The following is a 15,657-nucleotide window of genomic DNA, read 5'->3' on the forward strand; positions in this document are numbered from 1 at the left end:
TCAGGATGTGAATGAGCATCACAGAACAAGCCAAACAAAGACAGTATTAAGGCTTTTCTTGCAAAACAGAATATTTGTATTTGTATCTGTATTTTTCATCTACAAGTTCATATATCAAGACCTGACACATTGTGATGATAAAACAGCCAACTATGCCAACAAACATTTCAGACAGTACAGGTCCACAGAATTACAGCCTCTTCCCATCATTGATTTTGTAAATCCGTTACACTGCTGGGGTCATGTTTGGAAGTTGTTTTGCTTGGCTGTGACTTTGTATGCTCCTGACTTCCTCCTCCAATGCTCTCACAAAAAATGTTATCGCTAATAAATCTGAGACAGTACCTGCAGATTAACTTCCCTCAGCCACATTGGAGCTGTTTACTAAATGGTAGCCGCTGTCAGACAGATAACTACGGTAGGCGTTCACTGGGACACAGTAACTCCACTGGGACACTGGTTGGATTGAACATCCCTTGAGAAGGACCATTACCGTGAATACTCCTCCAAAACCTGATTACCTGTTCATTTATTTGTCTTAACTGGGGCTAATTAAGAGCTATTTGCATGGGACTAGTATAATCTGTGGAAATCAACCTCCATATCTGTGTTTTGGGATGTGCAAAGTTGGTTTTGAAGTCAAAGGCAGGTTCAAAACTGAAATGTGTTATTGAAAATATAGAAAAATGCTCTTTACTGTATCTGTTGTCACATCATTCTCATCTTTTTCTGAAGCAAAAGCAAAAGCAGAATGATGAAGTTTACTCTGTCACTACTTATCCATGGTATATCACAACACAAGCAGCCTGAATTTCCACCCAAACATTTCTAAAAATGTCATTTATCATAACCCTTGCACCCTCCATCATCCTCAAATAAATATGTGGAAGAAACAAAAATAGTTGCAAGTCCCACTAAATCACAGAGACATACAGTCGAGTTGTGGAAAAAATTATTAGACCATCAAAAGTCGTCAGAAACAATGGTTATGCAATCAAGCACTAACTCCTGTATGTATCATGTGACTAAAACAGACAGAAAAGAAAACATGGAATGCCTAAAAGCACTGTTTTGTCAGTACAATGCCAAAGATAGTGATGTAAGAACTGAAGTGATTTTGCTTATTATCAAGAAAACCATGGAAAATGGATAGATATCAGCTCTGAAATCAAACTCTTATGAGCTATTTTTGTTGTTTTCATTATATTTGTCCAAACAAATGTACCTTTAGTTGTACCAGGCATTAAAATGAACAAGAAACTGAAGAAAACAAGGGTGGTCCAATAATTTTTTCCATGACTGTATGTTTGCGTTGGAATAATATTGCCACAGGACCTCTGTGTTCGCTGAAATAGATGAGGAAATTTACAGAGGGATTTCTACTTTGTCACTAATTCGCACTGGATTGCGAATTAGTGACACAGATGTCCTCCACCGTTATTGCAAATTACCAGAGGTTTACAGGTAATACTAGTCTCATGTGAGTGGGGCGTTCGACAGCACTGGCCTTCAGACTATATTTTCATTCAGAGACCGACTTTAACTGAATAATCAAAAATGTTTAATTTTTCCTCGGAGTCTCATCTCCAAAAACAGACCTTGCAAACTATTAGACAAAGGAAGTCTCTAAGGAAAATGATACTTTACTTTTTAAGACCCAGTATTACCTCTCTGTATCTCTGTTTCTTAAGTTGTTTTTTTTAAATCACCATTTATTGTAATATTATCCTTTTTATTTAGAGTTTTTCAGTGTAAATCTTGTATTTTCCTATATTTAATTCACTGATCATATAAATGTTCATATGTTGCGCTCTCCGCCCGGACGTTCGAGGGAGATGACTGCGTTGAATGTGGTGTTGAAATAACAACGATCACGCTGCGTTTTTCTCACTCGTACGCTGTTTATTTAACAGCCGCCATTACAACACTCACCTTCACTGTGCACATGCGCACAACAACTTCCTTCCAGACAACACGAATCGATCAGGCATGAAACATCAAACAAACTGTATTTTACTCGTTTTAAATAAAACCTTTTCTAAATGCATTTAATTTTTAAACAAAATATGTAACGATTTTAATTACTATTTTTTAAATGTAAAATTAAATTATATAAACCTATATTTTCCCTTATTAATTAAATATAAATGTAATTATACACTACCTGTGCAGTTCAGTAACAACACATATAAATCTATAATAATAACTGAAAACAAATAAATGTATTAATGACCTATGAAGAACATTTCAAAAAAATAATGCGCCAAGGCATTTTAACCTGTCACACATACAAGTTCAGAGTAAATTCAGTGGTTATTATATCAGAAACAGAGAAAACTGCAGAAATAGTGACTTTTTCTGTAATGTGCATTATTAACTGAACATAAACCCAGTGTCTCCATCCACTGTCGTTTATCAAACTGTATGAGTTTTACTGGTAAATCAATGTTGTAGAAGGTGATGGTGTTTCCACGGTAACTACGGAGCCTCTGAATGTCCAAATGGGTCATATCTGATGACCGTGAAAAGACCACAAACTATATTTTACACCAATTATTTACATGTATTGATGGGATTAGTGGATGAGAAGTTACTCAGCATTTTAGATGAATAGGTGCATTTGGTCACCGGTGTTTTTTTAGGTCTTTGAGGGTTCAGTAAAGTTGGTTGTAATGGTATGTTCTAATTATTTAGTCATGTTGTTACTGACAGTAACAGAAAAGGAACAGTTTTGGCTCCTTATGCTCTTTTTCTGATACTGCTATTAACTTATCTGGTGACTGTGCTTTTATAATCCAGCCATTCCTAAGGGTACAGTCCCAATAATAGACCTTTTCAGACAGATAGAGGTGTTAAGTATGTGATGGACAGCTTTAATTACCAATCCCCAACCAGATTCATTCTGATGGGACCTGGACATGACTCTACTGTTACGATCCATGTCTCGTTGCAAAATTTAGTCAAAATGGCTTAACTTTACAACAGTGTGAAACGACACGACAGTCATCTGTCTTTGTATTTAGTCTTTTTATTTGGGGCAAGAGGAGAGAAAAAAATAGTGTGTCCATCCACTGTCGTTTATCAAACTCCATGGGTTTTACTGGTGAATCAATGTTTTTGAAGATGACAGTGTTTCCATGGTAACTATGGAGCCTCTGAATGTCCAAATGGGTCATATCTGATGACCATGAAAAGATGACAAACTGTATTTTAGACCAATTATTTACATGTATTGATAGGATTAGTGGATCAACAGTTTAGATCAGTAGATGGTCTTTGTTGCCAGTGACTGTTTGGGTCTTTATGGGTTAAAGTTTGATAAGAATACTGTATATTAGGCAGATACTTTTTCTCTGCAGCTCTTGATTTTTTTTTTTTTTTTTTAAATCATCCAAATCTCAAATTCTTTCCAAGTATGTAAAGCAAACAACAGCGTCTGCCTTCAAACAGCTTCAAAACTTGATGAGAAACTCTGCGCTTCTTGTAAATACTTTGACTGCTGAGGTGAGCCTTAAATAGCTGCAAATAGGTAGCTGCTTTTCCTGTGAAGATGTTCCCCAGGTGCCTTTCTAAATAAAATGGTGCCTAGCTTGCGGTGAGCGTCTCACTCCTGTATGGCAGCCAGTGATGAATGCTTCATGTGGCTCAGAGTTAACCAAGTTCATATTGAAACGTTCCCTGGAGCGTTGCCATCAATCAAAAGCCTCTCCCTGAAGCTGTCAAGCGATTTTGTCTCCCTTCTCCTGGTATCTTGTGCGGTTTGTGCCACAACAATTGCAATATCCGGCCCACCTCATTTGCTCCCATTACAGAGGCAGCTCATGCTGTTACTTATTTCCCTCCCAACGCCCCTGGGCAGTATATTCAACATGCACTCCACTCGCCAGCCTCCCTTCTACCACTTACTTATTCATCACAGACTCGCCAAGCCCTGCTCAGCTGACAGACACCAGATTTTATAAAGAGAGGGAGACAGACAGACAGACAGAAAGACAGAAGGAAACTCTGCTCTCTAATAGGGGACGTTGTCAGTATGAATTCAGTTTTGCCAGCAGTCAGAGCAGATTTGCGGACAATTCAGGCTAAAGCACCAGGTCTGAATAAGAAGGGGAAAAAAAAAAAGGAGGGGTTTTACTTTCATTAGCCTTCCTGTCCCTTTGGGCTCAAACACACAGAGCTCAGTGCATGAAGTCCCCCCACCCCCACTCCCACTCCCACTCCACAGACATACACTCATACACCCCCACTGTGCATCACTTTATCCTCCTTTCTCTTTTCTCTTTAACTTCTCTTTCATCTACCACGTTTCTCTTTCCTTCTCTCCCCACTCTCTCCATCCTCTCCCCCTCCTCTCCTCTCTCCTCAGTGCGCATCATCGCCACGCTCACCTCCTTCCCTCTCTCTTCCTCCTCTGCGCCTGTCGACCAATCGCTGCCGTGGGGAGGCGTGTCTTTCCACCAGGAGAGTGGACAGGGGGAGAGAGAGAGTGTGAGAGAGGAGCGGAGAGCGGCGGTGAAAAGAGATGCTTTCCTGATCTACTTGGAGAAGCAACTCCAGGCTTTGACACTGAGTGATGGCCGTGGTGCAGAGAGACTCAGCATAGAAGAGGGAATAAATAAAAACAAACGCGGAATAAATACGCACGCAGTGAGAGGGAGGGCGCGCGGGATACCTGCGCATCTCCGCTCTCGACGCAGGTGCGGCGTAATTCCTCCTGAAAGGGGAGTTTGTTTGGTCCGGAAAGGGGAAGTCAGAGAAGTAGAGATCTCCCTGGGATTATCGCGCTCTCACCTGTTTTTGTTTTGTTTTTTTTTTCTCCTACCTGACAGCAAACTTTCTCAGATTTGATAACACCTGCAGTCGCGATTCAACTCCGCATTTGGCGAAGAAATCTTAACTCGGAGCTTTTCCAGATTGGTGGACTGTCCACTCAGACTGTTCCTGAACGCGGATTACTATTACGGAGAGGTTCGGACAGCGTCTTTATCCACAGTGGAGAATCCGTGTGAAGTTCAGACGCCAGACGGAGTGTTTCTATCTTTGCGTTAACTGCTGATGACGAGGACAATGCCTGGATTATTACAGCCGCTGCTTAACCTGCCCCTGGGAAGAGGGGAGGAGTGAAAAAAGGAGGATAAAGAAGAAGAAGAAGAAGAAGAAGAAGAGGAAAGCCAGTCGGTGGCGTTTGGCTGCCGTCCACTAGTTCTTTAGCACCTCTGCCGCTTGGGCTCCCACACCTCTTTTTACTGGATACACGGACACGCATCTAGAGACGCGCCGGGAGGACCTGCGTTCACACCCTGGGTGAGTCTCATGTGCGCGCCGCTGTGTTTCCACACCGGCGCAATAACAAAAAAAAAAAAAAAAAAAGATGGTATCTAAAATAAGAGCATCTGCCGCTGTGCGTTTCTGTGCCAAGGCGCTTTTTACGCGCAGCGCACACCCGGCTTTGTATGCGCGAGATAAGGCTGCTCGGGGTGGTCAGTTGCAGTGTGTCAGCGCTCAAGTCGTGACGCATGATCGATCAGCAGAGGGTGAGGAAGGGGATATGAGAACCTGAGTGTAAGATGGATCAGATTGGAGCTTCATTAATACAGCATTAGGTTTATTGTGTGGATTTGAACAGAAGTATGTGTTACACGTGGTCCAGATCCAGTTTTTTTTTTCACCATTTTTGCACATTTTACGCATGATTTGGATGCATAGTGGTGTGGAGCTACAGTTACATCAGGCTGTGGAAAAGTGTGTGTGGCTGTGTTCCTCTATGTGTGTACTCTCAGGGTCTATTTCAGTATTATAACTTTGCCTTGTGTATATATGTGTGTGTGTGTGTATATATGTGTGTGTGCGTCATAGTCGAACCCTGTCGTCTCATCTTGCACAGAAACTCAAGCTGAACCTGACTTGTCCTTCAACCTCTGCTGTGCTTCATCTCACCACGGCGTGAGTGAGTGTGTCTCTCCTAACAAGTGAGTCCCATCCCGCCTCTCTCCTCGCTCTGTGTCTCTCTCTGCCTCCGTGTGCATCAGTCACCCCGAATGCCGCGCGACGCACCGAGCAATTTCTCACAAATTCTCTGAACCGTGTAAGCACAACATTTACCTGTCAGCTACTTTGTCGAGACTACTGTATGTGGCCGTAAGAAATCCTGGGAGAAGATGAGCTGCTGCCTCAGATTTATGCTGCACACCCACTGCTAGTGCCAAGGACCCAGGGTGGGAAAGAGGTCTCGTCAAACAAATCACGGAGGAGAAAGAAAAGGAGGGGAGAGAAGGAAAATAAATCCCACAGCTCTGTTCTTCTACGAGCCAGAAAAAAGCCTTTTTTTTTTTTTTTTTGATGTGACAGTACCTTTCACATCATGGCATTATCAGTGCACACACCCACATGCTTCACCTGGAGAAGAAGACACTGACAGCTCTTTCAATCCTTAGTGAAATGAAAGTGTGACAGACAACAGGACATATCTATAAACGAAAGGCTGAGTGTGTGACGTGGATTTACTGAGGCATTAATTAATATCCGTGTGCAGAGTGCATCTGTGTTGACATCGTGACTGGCACAGGGAACCCACTGGTGTTTATGATGCCAGTGGAAGGACTGTGCATTAGATAATCAGTTCCGGTGGGAGTACAGGGACAAGTGAACACACACAGAATGCAGGGAGATGGAGCTATACGGCAGAAAGTCCCAAAGTTTTCCACAGCAGTCATTGCAGCCTGTGTGTGCAACCTGAACGGAAATCAATACTGACATATGAAAGAAAAGAAATAATGATTTAGTGTCAGCGTCAGATGATAGAAATGATAATGATGGAAGCTGAGATCCTGTGACGTTGACACAAAACACTGCATCCAACTACCATCATCCTCTGACTTGTAACTAAAATATCTGATTCCACTTATTAGGCTGTTTACAGTGACACACGGCTTTTAACCTTACCTAACTATACATTTTCCCACTCCCACTCCTTTTTGAGCAATATTGAATTTATTTTGTTTTTACTAGTATAGATGGCAATTGCTATATTGTCTTGATCACCTTTATTATTGTATTGGCTCTGATATTAGTTCTTTGTACACTATTAAATGTTTTGTTTTTTCTTCTCAAAACAAAAAAATGAAATGGAAAAAAAAAATGAAAATGAACTCATAAAGACCCAAACAGCCACCGGCAACCAAAACCATCTACTGATCTAAAATGCTTAGTAACTTCTGAACCCCGAAACCTATTAATATGTAGAAATAATTGGTGTAAAATGCGGTTTATTGTCTTTTCATGGTCATCAGATATGACCCATTTGGACATTCAGAGACTCCATAATCACCATGGAAACACCGTTATCTTCTACAACATTGATTCACCAGTAGAACCCATGGAGTTGGATCAGTGACAGTAGATGGACACACTGGGTTCATGTTCAGTTAATGATAGATTATACTGAAAAAGTAATTTCTTCTTCAGTTTTCTCCGTTTTTGATAGAATAACCCTCAACTTTACTGTGAGCTTTTATGAACATCTACATGGTCAGTGAATTAAATATAGAAAAAACATTATTTTTACCAAAAAAAATGCTCAATACAGAGGATAAATAAAACTAAATGGTGATAAATCACTCAAGAAAGGTTAAATATAGAGAAAAAAATATTTGGAAACTGACATAAAAGTAGCACTGAGTCTTTATGGGTTAATATCCACATTACTCATAGGCTATGTCAATATGAAATAAGATGAGATGCACTCTATTCGTGCCCTCAGGGAAACTCGAGTGTTCTACAACTCCAACTAGGATGAAAATAAAACAAGTTATTAGTTTTGTTATTTACAAAAAAAAAACTAAAGGTAAAGGAGTCATCAGGTTTTCTGGCATCAGTTGATGTTGTGTACAGTCCATGGCCGTGAAGATGAAGTAACTTCAACATTCAATCCTGCATTGTGATGAGATGAGTCATCCACCTCAGCTACTAAACGTGTTAAGTTAAGCAAAAATTAAAGTAATTTAAAAACTCAGATTTGTGCTTATATAATTATACTTGCAGATGATAATTTTCATAATGTAAATTAGGTATTTGCATGAATTATTGATTAGTCTAAATGGTAATTATAGTCTAAATCAATTTGTAAGAGTAAAGTTGTATTTGGTGTAGGAGGTGATGCATGATTTACTTTGTAGACGTGGAACTAGAGCCCGTCAAAAAATTTTATTAATATTAGAAACAATTAGCAGCTTAAGTAGATTCTTGTTTTTATGAGAACTGAAATCAAAACATGGTTGAAAATTACTGTTTCTTTACTAAAACTAAATACCATACCTGATGTGAGAAACATGGTCACAGTTAATACAAGAAGTAAGATAGTTTTATAGTGAATGTTTTATGGAGGAATAACTTCAATGTTGAATTTGAGGCATTTTTTAAGACCTCCATGAAGCAAAACCTTGATTAATTGAATTAATTCTTTTGAACTAATATTTCTGCCTGAGTTAGCTGCATATATTATGTGTGAAAATCTATTTTAATGAATGAAACTGTGGTTTGGGTGGAGGACATATGCTAAAGATGGTGCTACAATTAATTCCCTTAAACTTTCTTGATTATATTACTCCAAAAAGGAAGTTACAATTCCCATCTCTACAATTAATATTTCCACATTTAAAGATTTACGCTCTTTAATTCCAGATATTGATGAATATGAACAGTGGGAGATATCCATCACAACATGTGCACAGCTTCAAATACCATTTTTTAACCCTGAAAATAACCTGAATTTTGAAGAACACTTTGTCTTTTAACTTGAGGAAAGTTTTTGACATTAATAATCAAATAATTAAATGAACCAATTATGAATAAAACAAACAAATCATTCATGAAACAAATGTTCTCACTTGCTCATTTGGAAATTTTCAAGGCTATTCTATAGAAGACGTATAATATTAGTCACCAAAATATAATCACACAGGAAGTTAACATATGTTCTATTAAAATTATTGGAAGAAATTATCCAGTTATTGCATCAGGACTTTAATTAAACAAGCATTTTCTGAAATGCAGCAGCAAAAACTGTGTTAAAACTGATGAAACCATGTTGAACGAGCAATAAAATAATCCAGCGTTAGTCTAAAACACATCATGCAAATCTAATAGAAACAGAAGGTTATCCACTCTAAGTCCAGCACAATATGAGAAGATATTTTGGTGATGATAAAAATCCAAAATGCAGTGAATATTGATATGTTGAGGGTTTGTGGGAAAACATGTGTGAGGTCGTGACTGGGAAGACAGGAAATAATTCTCCTAAGTTCATTGCTAAAGCAGATATTTCTATGAGTTGTATAATATATTTTAGATGATCGCAAACAGTGCAAAAAATACCTAATGTAGTCTCGGGTGCGGTTTGTTTTCTTGATTTGAGTCATAAAGCTGTCATTGTTTGGGGTGAAAACCACAGTAGGTGGCATGAAACCTATGATTGGCTAGTTATCTTTATTCATTCTCACAGCGTAGCATCATCCTTGCGAAGTAATGAAATAAGAGCATAATGAAACCACTTCTCATTTTGCAGAAGCCCTGTAGAATCCATTTAACTGCTTCTTGGGGTCCCCGGTTTGTACTTTTGGAAGTGATGAAAGCTGTGAAAAAGTTAAGGTTCTTCTGTGCAGAAATTATCTCTGATGCTTGTGGTTTCCCTCTGTTGGCCCCAGCAGATGCTTTTCAGCGCTAACAACTCCACTACTGACCTCTTAAAGGTGTCAGTTTGATTATTCCAGGTGATCTAATGTAATTACATGGATTTTTCTGGTTTCTCCCTGAATTTATTTTGGGGAGATGTTTGTCTTCCGCGCAGGTATTGCAGCTCAGATGTGGGATTTTTTTTTTTCTCGTGACATTGAAAAAAAGTCTTTTCTTTTGATTGTTTGTGTTCTGGTTCGTATACATGGTGCTAATAGAGGTGGAAGCAGGAAAACCAAAGTCAAGTGTTGGTTTTTAGATTACCGGCCAATAGGCGCTGTGTTCGGCGAAGTCTTGGTTGTCATTGTCATCGTTAAGGAATATTAAAAATGTGCCTTTACTTCTAATGGTCCATATTTTGATGGTTTATAACATGGAAATGGTTACAGATATCAATATAGTTACTATGGAGCACTGACAGAAGTCATATCTGGACTTTCATTTGGGTCCATGACCTTTGACCTCAAGTGACCTTAAAGGGTCAAACTCAAAGTCCCCAGTGTCTAGATTTCAATAATCTTCTCCGAAATTACTGGTCAGATTTATTTATTTATTTTTTTATGTTGCTTCCTTGGGACAATATCTACAAAGTTTGTTCACAGTTTTGAGAAAGTTAGATTTTGGAATTTGTGATGAATTTTTGAAATATTGCAAATTTTGCTTTACTCATAATGGTCAGTATTTTGATGGTTTATAACATGTAAATGGTTACAGATATCAATATAGTTCCTATTGATCACTGATAGAAGTCATATATGGACTTTGACTGAATTAGTTGAGTTCTCTTCCAATGAACGTACCACCCACAGGCTGATCTCCTGCATCAAGACCACAGGACTCTAACAAAGCGGCAAAACCTGAAAACCTCGCAAATTCAGCTTGTTATTGATTCTTGATAGAACATGCCAGTGAACTACAGGGCCATTGGTTCTATTTTGTTGGTGGTGTTGTGGAAGTTTTCATGGCTGTAGGTGGGAGACATCTCTGGTCTGTTTGATGTTCTTCCACAACTGTAATCTGGAAGTTGAATGTATGCCTCTGTATGTCTATGTAGTGGAGCTTCGTTGAGTAATTGCTCACAGACTCAAAGTCAAAGTCGGAAATCGGGCAGAATTCAAGTTGCACTAAGTGTTTATTAAAGTACAAAATAAACACTGAGTTGAAATCTGCAAAGACATCGGACCTTTTGCTCTGGGAGACTGCTTTTATATGCCAAAATGTAGGCTGAGTTTTAGCTATAGACCATACCCCCTTTTTTCCCTTTTTATCATATTTTGAACATTCTAGTCACATCAGAAGCCCCCCTTCTTGGCTTCATCCCCAATAGGGTATGTTTTTGCTGGTGTCTGTCTGGATTGGACAGTATTTATATGTATGCAACGATTTCCCAGTATTAGTTTATCATATATAAATGAGTAAGTTTTTCCTAGAATAAATAAATTAGTTCCCAGAATGTCCAAAATTTCCATTCATGTTTTCTTTTTGTCCACCACATTTTGAAAACTTTCCATGGGCTTGCGTGTCCTTTTTTTGTAGTGGTCCTCCCTGGAAAAAAAAAGTCAGTTACTCTGGTACAATCTTCACATTATACTAAGAATAACTAGTGGCATGCAAATGAATACAGGTTGAATACAAATTGAATACTTTAGATTAAAATACTGGTCTCTGACACCACAGTGGTGATTGGGTCGGCAATGGGGACGGCTTTGGCGTCTTGTTGCACGCTAAATAATATTTCAGCAATAATGAAGCAATGCATGAAATGTGAATACATAAATATAATCCAAGAGCGTACAACAACCCAGTGCGTGTTATAATCTTCAATATTTAATGCGATGAAAGCAGTAGCGTCGGTAGCACAGTGTGCGTTTTATCTAAATACACAAGTCCTACATTATCTGTTGTCCACAGCTGGTTATACTTTATAAAAACCTGCTTCAGTTTATTAAAGCCCTGAAGCAATTCGAAGGCAGCTGGATAGATATTGTGATAAATCTGTAGCTTGCCAAGAAGTGCCTCACCAGAGCGCGGTGCCATTACACACAGCCATCAACTGTGCTTAACTTAATTTAGTCACATGCAAATGACAACAGAGTGCTCCCACAAACTCAGACTCCATTACAGTACCATGTGATGCTTTCCACAGGGAGATTCTTAAGCACCTCAGGGTCGATGCAGTTGGATAAATATCTTAAACCGACCATTACTTCTACTTATAGCTACTACTTATTCCTACTAATTAAGTGTTAAAAATGGACATCGTCTCTCTTTGGCTGCAAACTCTGAGGTGTTTTGCATTAGAATTGCACCGTTTCAGCGATTACAAGCTATCTTAATACATTGCTGTGATTGGCTCGGCGGTTTTCAGACTTACGATAGTAGTGGCGAGACCACTCAGTGTGGATTTTTCAGAATCTTTGGGCAAAAAGACCATTATTACCTAGATGACAAAGAGGAAGACAATTCCAAGGCACTCTTTTTAAGCATTAAACTGCCTTTATTCTCGTGGCATGGTCATATATAGACCTTAAAAACACCTCAACACATTTGGGCTATCATTATTACCTTTCAGCTTATTGTAATTCAAGTTATCTAAGTGAACTGGAGTGTTCTACATCTGCCCTCTGCTGGTTTTTGTCAGCTTTTGTCCATTCACAGGTGTTTTCAGACAGGTAGGAGGGTTAAATATGTGACCAGAATCAGCATCTTTATTGTCATTATACAACGAAGTTAAATGAAATTGAGTGATAGCCCATACAATGCAAAGACAATGAGAAAGAAGCTGAATTTTTTTTTTCTATGTGCAAAGAACTTCTAATAAATAGACAATATTAAAATATATGTATATGTGTGTAAAAAAACAAGAAATGTATGTTTACTGACAGCTGAGATTACCAACCGCTGATCAGATGTCACCCATATCAGTCGCTTCACTTTTCCGTAACAGCATGAAAAGCATCAGGTTCATTTTTATTTATGCAGTATTTAGTCATATTTTGGACCAAGAGGAGAAAGCTGCAGAAGGAAGAAGAAGTGTATTTTCAAAACCATCTACTTACCTAAACTGTTTAATACCTGTTGATCCACTAATCCTATCAATACATGGAAATAATTGGTGTAAAATACAGTTTGTCATCTTTTCATGGTCCTCAGATCTGACCCATTTGGATGTTCAGAGGCTCCGTAGTTCCTGTGGAAACACCGTCGTCTTCTACAACACTGATTCACCAGTAAAACCCATGGAGTTGGATCAATGACAGTGGATGGAGACATTTGTTTGTTTTATGTTCAGTTAATGATATTTAATACTGAAAAAGTAACTTTTTCTGCAGTTTTTTCTGTTTTCGATACAGTAACCCTCAACTTTACTCTTTGTGCTTTAATGAATATTTACATGATCAGTGAATTAAATGTAGAAAAATACACGATTTCCACTGAGAAAAATGCAAAATACAGAGGATAATACTGTAATAAATGGTGATAAATCATTTAAGAAAGGTTAAATGTAGAGAAAAAAATCATTCGGGAACTGCAGCAAAATTACCAATGGGTCTTTATGGGTTAAATATGGGAATTTAAATGTAGGAAAATGCATGAATTACAGTGAAAAATGCTAAATATAGAGGATGATATTATAATAAATAGTGATAAACTGGTTAAGAAAGGTTAAATACAGAGAAAAAACTATTTGGGAACTGCCACAAAAGTAGCGCTAGGTCTTTATGGGTTAATTCTAACATGATACAAAGAGTGTGGTTTATGCAAATTCATGTAAAGAAGTGAAAAACAAATTAAGTTTGCATTGTGGAACTTCAAATGTTACAGCAGAGAAGTCGTTTTTCTAATCCTGTACACCTTTTTTTGGAAATATATATAAGTCCAACAGCAGTGACTGGCTGATGCGCAGTATGTTCCGTTCACCCTGGCCTTTTGCTCTTTGCTAAGCTCCGTCTATACGTATGAACCAAAATAGCATTGCATGCAATCTGAAACGCCTACGCAGTGTGCACGCACCACCTGCCACATTAAGTCGCTCCGCTCTCTGGAGACGGTACATTTCTATTGGACGTGAATGAAAAAAACACTTACCTTTTAGTTTAAGCTTTGATATATATAGTCCCATCTTCACATGTAGGCAGTTGGGACGCACTTACAAAGTTCCTGAAAGACTGTATATTGTGATTTAAATGGTACTAGTTCCTCTTCTGTATCTTCCATCTCTAAAGAAACTTTTTTTGCTTGAACCCTCTTATTAGCTCTTATATTTCTCTTATTTTTTCCTCTGTACAATGATATCAAATTTTTCACAATACTCCATCTCTGACCTTTTATGCTGCTCTGTAGTCAGTCAAAAAATCGGAGCTGGATCTCCTGTTGCTGCCATTGTAAGCCATTCATCGGCAAAGTGCATCAGCTAAATGCATGTATATAAATGTAAATGTGTGTACTCGGAGATTGACTGGAGCATATGATAGGACTGTGCCCTTCAAACCGCAAGGACGCCAGCAGATATTGAAAACGCAGCCTTTTCAACGATTGATACATAATAGCGGCCTTTCAGGTTCAACTCCGGGCTCATCTTTTTGTTCGTGGGTTGTTCTTTGCGAGGCGTGTGGAGGTGCAAGATGTTCAGGTGCAAACAAGTCCATGGAAACGTCTCAGGATAATTAAAGTTATTCGCAAATAGATAAAGTTTGGTGCGTGTAGGTGGCTTTACAGTCAGCCAGCAGCAGGCAACAGTCGGTTTTATCTAGAGTGGGCTGACATGATACCCATATGGGCTGTAAGACTGTGTTCTTAATGATATTTTTTAGGCGTCTTTGTGCCTTTATTCAACAGAAACCCAATGAAACAGGAAACCGGAACACGCTCCGAGTAGGTGTATAGCAGTATGTACTTCACCTTAATCCACAGATGAAAGTAATAATTAGAAAAAGTCTACTTACTCTTACTGAAGTATTATATTTTTAGTAGTGCTGTCAAACGATTAACATTTTTAATCAGATTAATCATAGGATTGCTGTGGATTAATTTAGATTAATCATGATTAACACTATAATGCCAAACGTGTCATATTTGATACATGAGTTCTGAAGCCCTCTTCATGATCAGTGATTTTTTTTTCTTGAAAAAACCTGATGTATACAATTAGATACATGCAATACACAGATAATCCACCAGGGGAGAGGAACTCATTCACCAGAGGCCTTTCCAGTGACACTACAAGACTGTCATTAATGAGGAAGGAGGAAAAACTTTGGTAATTTTGAAAAGGAATTAGCAATTTGTTAGACATGTTTGTGTTATATTATGTTTTTGTTTGTTCAAAAATAATAATATTTGAGCACTGAGACCCGATGTATCAAACATGATACAAAATTGAAACTTATACATGGAAATTGATATTTGAAAAAAAAAAAAGTTTTGGTTTTTCAGAAAGACCAATAAATGCTCCAGTTTCAAAGAACTGGAATTCGCTGTCAATGATTTAATGGTTCAGGCTTTACAGGGTTAAATATCATTCATTTTTTATCTGTATTAATTCAATTTTCTCTGTTTTGATGTAACAACCTTTGGATTTACTGTGCGCTTTTAAGAACATGTACATGATCAGTGAATTAAATACAGGAAAACACCTGATTTTCACTGAAAAATGCAAGGATAGATGTGGAGAAAAATGAATGTGTAAGTCAATAAGGCTGAAAACTCCATTTGCACTTTAGTTAATTTGTAATAATAGTAATAATCTTCTTCAGATCTGCCATGTCTGTAATTCCTAACATAAAATTTCAGCTCATAATTCTGATATTTATTTCCTATTTCACCAAACATCATGATCTTTGACAATAACAGTCCTGTGAGCATTGACATCTCTGTGCTTTCTGGTGATTTGCAGTATTTTATTATTTTCCCAGCACTTTTATTCTC

The 15,657-nt window shown here is 38.2% G+C and overlaps 1 protein-coding gene across 1 annotated transcript in view; it reads left to right on the top strand.

Moving 5' to 3' along the window:
- Nucleotides 1-4,516: 4,516 nt before the first annotated feature.
- The window catches only part of brinp2 (bone morphogenetic protein/retinoic acid inducible neural-specific 2), a 399,119-nt gene continuing 387,978 nt past the window's right edge, over nucleotides 4,517-15,657 (top strand). The window contains 1 exon segment of the mRNA XM_030160901.1: nucleotides 4,517-5,304. The gene's annotated coding sequence lies outside the window, so the exon portion shown is untranslated.

This window comes from Sphaeramia orbicularis, chromosome 17, assembly GCF_902148855.1.
Source record: "Sphaeramia orbicularis chromosome 17, fSphaOr1.1, whole genome shotgun sequence".
NCBI classification, from domain to species: domain Eukaryota; kingdom Metazoa; phylum Chordata; class Actinopteri; order Kurtiformes; family Apogonidae; genus Sphaeramia; species Sphaeramia orbicularis.